Genomic DNA, 7,392 nt, shown 5'->3' on the forward strand with positions numbered 1-7,392 from the left:
ACTTAAGATTGTTTATACCTGCTGAGCTGACAACGTTGCGTTTTTGTTAGTTTTTCTCGGTTATTCCATAAAAATTTAATGAAAATGAAATGTGGTTTGATAGAACAGTTCTTAATATATAAGTTAATGTGTCTACTGCAATAATTATTCGTGATAGACTTTTATATTCTTTAAAAATGAGCAAATGTTTACTGTTTTTCGGGTTCCATACCTCGAAAGGAAAAAACAGAACCCTTATTGGATCACTTTGTTGTCCGTCCGTCCGTGTGTCAAGACCCTTTTCCTGAGGAACGCGTGGAGGTATCATGCTGAAATTTATATCAAATACTCAGGTCTACTGTCCCTTGGAGCTGTGAAAAAATCAAACTTCTAAGCCAACGCAATCAAAAGACACAGCCGTTTATGCCGCAAATTTCCGCAAATTTTCGAAACTCGCAAGGGAATCAAAACCTACAGGGTACTTCCCGTGAACTCAGAATCTTGAAATTTGGTACGAAGCAACGTCTTATAGCACAGATAAAGGAAAAATTGCGAAAACCGTAAATTTTTAGTTACATCATATTATTAAAATAAAAATATTTATACGGAACCCTCGGTGCGCGAGTCCGACTCGCACTTGGCTAGTTTTTAAAGAAAATAAAAGTATCACGCATAATTATTGCAGTAGACACATTTACATATATATTAGGAACAGTTCTATCAGACCACATTTTTAATTTTCATAAAAATTTTAAGGAATAATCGAGAAAAACTAACAATAACCCTCCTTCGGGCAGTCGGGTAAAAATGCAACGTTGCCAGCTCAGCAGTATAAGGGCCAATCAACTTTTTACCCACACTAATATGTCCGCGACATTTTTCAAACAATTGCAGTTTTTTGTAAAGTAAACATGTTTTTCTGTAATTTAATAGATGGTGTACATGAATACATGCCCTCCTACATTAGTTCAACCTATTAAACCGTGAAATATCTTGTTGGAAGTAACGATTTTATGGTAACGCCAGAGACAATTTTGGTAACGCAGGAGACGCCCAAAGTGTGGGTAAAATAGTTGATTGGCCATAAAACGATCTTAACGCGTAGCAGACTCCGTAGCAGTGCTACGCTACGAGTACGTGCTACGACTTGCATATTTCAAACCGTAGCAATGCGTGGTGTGGTGGGTTCACAACGGGGGGGAGGGGGTAAACTAGTGATGTGATGAAGAATACAAAAAGCGTCTGATAGCATGGTGAACGGTTGTGTTGTTCTGAAGTTGAGATCTGGTTGAGTTCGAAACGCGCTAGTGTAATGGTGGTGATCGATGGGTTTGTGTGTTTTTACAGTGTGGAGCCGTGGTGGCCTAGTGGTTTGACCTATCGCCTCTCAAGCAGAGGGTCGTGGGTTCGAACCCCGGCTCGCACCTCTAAGTTTTTCGGAATTCATGTGCGGAATTACATTTGAAATTTACCACGAGCTTTGCGGTGAAGGAAAACATCGTGAGGAAACCTGCAGAAACCTGCGAAGCGATTCAATGGTGCGTGCGAAGTTCCCAATCCGCACTGGGCCCGCGTGGGAACTATGGCCCAAGCCCTCTTGTTCTGAGAGGAGGCCTGTGGCCAGCAGTGGGACGTATATAGGCTGGGATGATGATGATGACAGTGTGGAGGTGGAAGGAACACACATTGCTCGCATAAACGTAGCGATCATAAGGTCGCGGGTGAGCATAGTACCTAATTGTTTTAGTTGATTGATACAGAACTCCGCAAAGTAACACCTGATTCAATTCAATTATTTTCATTCAGCTCTACTCTCCTGCCGACACCTAAACTATATTACAGCTGCAGCGGGTTGAGAATAAAACAAATCATGTTTAAAAAATTACCCTATCGATTTACCCCTCAGCCCCAAATTACCCACCTCCCATAATCCCTAGAATTCTTAGCCCGTCTTATATTAAAATTCGCCGTAACCCTTTTTACCTCTAATGTATTTTTAATGGCTCTAATGCCAGGTGAGAAATGGAGTAATTATCCCACGGGATAGCCATTCATAATTTATAATAACGCGGGAAAATTGACATTTATATTTTTTAATTCGTCAGAAAAGGCTTGGGAAGCGTGTTCACAGAACTGACAAAATGATAAAAAGTTTTATTTTTAATGCAAGTTTGTTCGTACGAAGCTCTGTCGTTCAGGTACATCATCATCATATCAGCCATAGGACGTCCACTGTTGGACATAGGCCTCCCCCATAGACCTCCAGTTGCTTCGTTTGGAAGCGGCCTGCATCCAACCGCAAGTGTAACGTGCTGACGTTCGCAATCGCATTCGCCATCACTTTCTAACCTCGTCTAAGCCGAAGTTAGAACATGGTATACCGTGTGATAGAAGCGGGAGCGCCAAAGTTCGCATACTCTTCGCTAGTCATACCGTATTTTTTGTCAGAATCATCGTTTGTCATAAGACCAATTGTCCCACATTCTGGAATTTATAAATTATCATCCTATAGAAAACTATAAGTTAGGTTAGGTTTTGTTTTATAACAATTCTGAACAATTATTGGATTGAACATGAAACTGCCGTGAGACTCACTCATATTAAATCATCCCAGCCTATATACGTCCCACTGCTGGGCACAGGCCTCCTCTCAGAACAAGAGGGCTTGGGCCATAGTTCCCACGCGGGCCCAGTGCGGATTGGGAACTTCACACACACCATTGAATTGCTTCGCAGGTTTGTGCAGGTTTCCTCACGATGTTTTCCTTCACCGCAAAGCTCGTGGTAAATTTCAAATGTAATTCCGCACATGAATTTCGAAAACTCAGAGGTGCGAGCCGGGGTTTGAACCCACGAACCTCTGCTTGAGAGGCGATAGGTCAAACCACTAGGCCACCACGGCTTCTTCATATATATTAAATATATGAGTTAAAATAATAAAAAATATAATAATATATAATATATCATGTTTGCTCCGAGGACGAAGGGCTACGGATTAGCCCGAAACATGTCGAGCTAAACTCGATTTAAGACGTGAGTTATCCGGGTCATTATATTTAATTATTGGATTCTGTGAAAAAAGAGTTCTAACAAACGATCATTCGGACAAACGTTACATTCGGACTTCAAGAAGTATGCGAGCCGATATGGGCCCGATAGAAACAAGCGGCCAAGTGCGAGCCGGACTAGCGCACGAAGGGTCTCGTACCATTATCTATACAACATATTAGACGACCAGATGGCCTAGTGGTTAGGGAACCTAACTACGAAGCTTGAGGTCCCGGGTTCGATTCCCGTGTCGGGGCAGATATTTGTATGAAAAATACGAATATTTGTTGTTTAATATGTATTTAAGTATGTATCTATCTATATAATTATATTTATCCGTTGCTTAGTACCATAACACAAGCTTTGCTAAGCTTACTTTGGGACTAGGTCAATTGGTGTGAATTGTCCCTAATATTTATTATTATTTATTAGACATTGTATGGGAGCCCACCTTAAATATTTATTTTATTCTAATTATTGAATGGGAACCCTGCCACAGGCAGATCTTTTAGACGGGGTATTCTTTTTATAATTTTCATTGTTACAGTTAGAGGTAGTTAAGCTATCTTAGGTTAGTTCTTTTTTATGTATGTAAACTCATAATTGTACAAGGTTAGTTAACATTGTTTTTAAATAAATTATTGAATTATTTATTTTTAAAGTGAATATTACGACTAATTATTCTATGAATATTACAAGCGTTGCCGTTATTAATAACAAGCAAAAAAAGGCAAAAAAAATCACGTTTGTTGTATGGGAGCCCCCCTTAAATATATATTTATTCTGTTTTTATATTTGTTGTAGCGGCAACAAAAATACATCACACACAGACACACACACACATCACGCCTGTATTCCCAAATGGGGTATATAGGCAGAGCACACGGAACGTTACGGCTTCGGAGCCACTTATAGCAATTTTAGGTTAGGCAAAAAAAAGGTACAATAGTACAATAGTGACAGGTTGCTAGCCTGTCGCCTACGGTATACCTTAACCTATATCCTCAGTCGCCTCTTACGACATCCACGGAAGAAATGGAGAGGTTATTCTAACCCGACACCACACGGGTAAGAAATGGAAAACACAAACAAAAATACAGTATTATATGTGAAAATGTCAACTGTCTAGCGTCTTTTAAAAATAATTAGTTTTCTTTATTAATGTCACAATAAAGTTTATTCGAAGAAGCAATGAAAAGCTACATGTTTGGTGTCTGTAGTGTGACAAAGCGTCAATTTAGCTCAAGGATGGCGTACATTGATAATATTATTTTATTTGTATGAAAAAGGGAACATCTAAAGGCTCAATTACCTATTTTTAACCCCCGACGCAAAAGGAGGGGTGTTATAAGTTTGACCGCTATGTGTGTCTGTGTGTGGCACCATAGCTCTTAAAAGGGTGGACCGATTTGGATTTTTTTTAATTTAGAAGCAGGTTTTCTAGCAATGGTTCTTAGATATGTTTCATCAAAATCGGTTCAGCCGTTTTTGATATATTGAGCTTTGAAGTGACAAATTCGTGTGTGTTCATAATTCATTTATTTGCAATAAAAGTTGGTTATAATGGTCTTAAATTTAATAAAAGCAATAAAAAATGTTCACACACTTAGCTAACTATAATACTTAGCATGCAAAATATAAAGTTTTATAACCTAAAAATAAAATAAAAATAATGTCAAAGTTAGGTATTATGTCTAAGTGAATAATAATGATAAAAATGTCAACTGATCTGATTAAATTTAAATGAGAATAATAATAATTAAATAATTGTATTACAGTTAAAATAATCCGTTATAGAATAAAAACATTATGGTTAAACAAAACATGTTGGTTATTAGAAGATGAGTACGAACTATCTTTTAATTATTTGCTCCTGTCTGTTAAAGAGCCCAACCGGTATATTTATATATATGTTTACTATGAACCCTCTTAACCCTTCTCAAGTTCAAGTTGGGTTAGCATTAAAAACAGTTGCTGGATGCTGGGTGAAAAGGAATAGGTGTAGCGTAACAAAATTGACACTTTACTAAATTTGTAATTAATTTAACACATTAGGGTTCAATAAGTATAGTTATACCATTCCGTTACACTACACCTACTCATTTACGGTTTAAAAAGGTTAAATTCTATAGACCTTAACCTTTTTTGCAATTTATACACCCGTATTATTTTTGTTATTTATATTAACAGAACATTCGGATCAAATGAAGTTACTCTAGTGGCTTAACTAACTAACAAAAAGAAGGGTACTACAAGTTTGACGTCAATGTCTATCTGTGGCACCGTAACTCTTAAACGGATGGACCGATTTCGATGCATTTTTTTACGTAAAAGCGAATTTCTTTGCGGTAATTTTTAGTTACTTATATTATTTTAAAATCGGTTCAGCCGTTTTTAAGCTTTGAAATTACTGAATCAAGGATTTTTCAACTTTTTAAATTGATTTTAGCCGACTTTTTCACAGAATTTAGTATTTCATTTAAAATTAAGTATACCACTGTCAAATAAAACAAACAACCTTCATATTTTGAATATGAAACTACCGTGAGACTCACTCATATTAAATGATATTGTAACGGATAACTCACGTCTTAAACCGAGTTTAGCTCGACACGATGTGTGTGCGTGTTGCGGCAGCTGCCGATTCGCGTGCTCCTGAGAAGAAGGGCTACGAAATAGCCCGAAACATGTCGAGCTAAACTCGGTTTAAGACGTGAGTTATCCGTTACAATATCATTTAATATATAACTTTCATATTTTTAAGCTAGGTCAATTAAAGTTTTCAAATTCGTGAAAGAAGGTTTTTAAGGCAAAAAAATGAGGAAAGTTTCGTAGAAAATTAAGGACCTTATATAAACTTTTCCAATGTTACCTTACCGCGTTAACCGTTAGGATTACAGACGTGAAAATCGGTGCAGGTTTTTTTTGCAACGCTAATGAATTTAACGATGTAATTATAATAAATAATAAATATCATGGGACACTAGACACCAATTGACCTAGTCCCAAACTAAGCAAAGCTTGTACTATGGATACTAGGCAACGGATAAAACAGACTTATACAGATAAATACATACTTAAATACATATTAAACATCCAAGACCTGAGAATAAACATTCGTATTATTCATACAAATATCTGCCCCGGCCGGGATTCGAACCCGGGAGCTCAAGCTCCGTAGTCAGGTTCTCTAACCACTTGGCCATCCGGTCGAATTTTCGGGAAAACCACTTAAAAAATTTGCGGAAACCCAAAATTTCAATTTATTTTTTAGCCCCAATTCGCTATTTAAGACATTTACGCAAGTAAACCCGTGAGATAAGCTTGTAAATAATACAAGTAACGTACCTTCTTAGTTCCGAAACCTAAGGCGAGACTAGAATTTCTAGAGACAGCAAAAGCTCTAAAGACACCGAGATATTTACACCGCGAACAGGAAAAAATTAGTAATACTAATTCTATCAAAAACTAATCATGTTTTCCTAATATTTTAATTCAAAAAACTCACCTCCAACAGCTGTATTAATCCCAAAAAAAACAACAAAAATCCAAATTCATTCACACGGCCATCTTGGATTTTTCTCTACTCAAAAACACGTGAATAAACACAATTTCAACACAGAAAATAACTTAGAAACGTCACTATATTAACCGGTGATATATAAGTAGTGTTATTTATTATATTTTACTAGTTTTTCTTGTATATTTTAGCTTTTAGGGACCGAGAGAGCGGCGGTTCTGCCGAAGCCGCTTTTGGTACTAAAAGCTTCGTTCGATAACGTAGACTACGGTAGAAAAGGACGGGAGAGAGTGAGGGAGCAAGCGTTTTACGGGAACTTGAGCCTTATTTGCACTCTAAATACATCGTGCGTTGGCGAGTGGTAACCTCTTACAAGTTACAATTAAATTGAATACAATTCAATCAATTTATCAAATGAAAGCATACGTCCATATCCCATTCTCGTGAGTCTTTACTTTTTAGGGTTCCGTACCCAATGGGTGCTAACGGGACCCTATTACTGAGACTCTGCTGTCTGTCTGTCTGACCGTCCGTCTGTCACAGGGCTCTATCTCTTGAGCCGTAATAGACAAATAGACAATAGAAGAGATATACTTAAATTTGTCACAGATTATGTACCTAATACTGTGGCCGCTATAACAACAAATAAATATGGTATCAAGCTGAAATTTATATCAAATACTCAGGTCTAATGTCCCTTGGAGCTGTGAAAAAATCAAACTTCTAAGCCAACGCAATCAAAAGACACAGCCGTTTATGCCGCAAATTTCCGCAAATTTTCGAAACTTGCAAGGGAATCAAAACCTACAGGGTACTTCCCGTGAACTCAGAATCTTGTAATTTGT

General features: G+C 37.4%; 1 protein-coding gene across 5 annotated transcripts in view; it reads right to left on the reverse strand.

Moving 5' to 3' along the window:
* Positions 1 to 6,768, reverse strand: part of LOC141444740 (igLON family member 5-like) — a 253,183-nt gene extending 246,415 nt beyond the window's left edge. For all 5 annotated transcript variants that reach the window (XM_074110365.1, XM_074110364.1, XM_074110368.1 and 2 more), the window contains exon 1: positions 6,536 to 6,768. The gene's annotated coding sequence lies outside the window, so the exon portion shown is untranslated. The remainder of the gene's footprint in view (positions 1 to 6,535) is intronic.
* Between the last annotated feature and the right edge of the window lie 624 nt (positions 6,769 to 7,392).

The sequence above is a fragment of the Choristoneura fumiferana genome, chromosome 30, assembly GCF_025370935.1.
Source record: "Choristoneura fumiferana chromosome 30, NRCan_CFum_1, whole genome shotgun sequence".
NCBI lineage: Eukaryota > Metazoa > Arthropoda > Insecta > Lepidoptera > Tortricidae > Choristoneura > Choristoneura fumiferana.